This window comes from Penaeus monodon, chromosome 30, assembly GCF_015228065.2.
Source record: "Penaeus monodon isolate SGIC_2016 chromosome 30, NSTDA_Pmon_1, whole genome shotgun sequence".
Taxonomy (NCBI): domain Eukaryota; kingdom Metazoa; phylum Arthropoda; class Malacostraca; order Decapoda; family Penaeidae; genus Penaeus; species Penaeus monodon.
Genome location: NC_051415.1, coordinates 29580988 through 29581393, shown reverse-complemented (window position 1 = coordinate 29581393; position 406 = coordinate 29580988).

The following is a 406-nucleotide window of genomic DNA, read 5'->3' as shown; positions in this document are numbered from 1 at the left end:
TCTCCCTCTCTTTCCTTTCTCGCCACTGTGGTCACCATTCCAAATTGCGTTACCTAACCCACCTTCCTCCTCCAACTCCCGACATATTTCCAGCGTTTTCCCCGGGCATGGGATGAAAATGTAAAATGTAAACACGTGTAGGATTGTTTACACTTCCATGTTTTCCCTCCATTCGCCTACGCATTCTTTTCTGGCTCTCTACTTAATCTCCTTCCTCCTTCTCCTTCGCTTCTCCTTCACTTTACCCCATCCTTCGGGCCTTCCTCATTCACACACATAATTACCACGCCATAATATATTGTGTTGAATACGTTCCCAGACGGTGAAGTGTTGCAGTGACAGTATTGAAGTGTTGTTGAAAATATACCACTTAAAAGTTGCGGGTGTGGTGTGTGTTTATTTATGT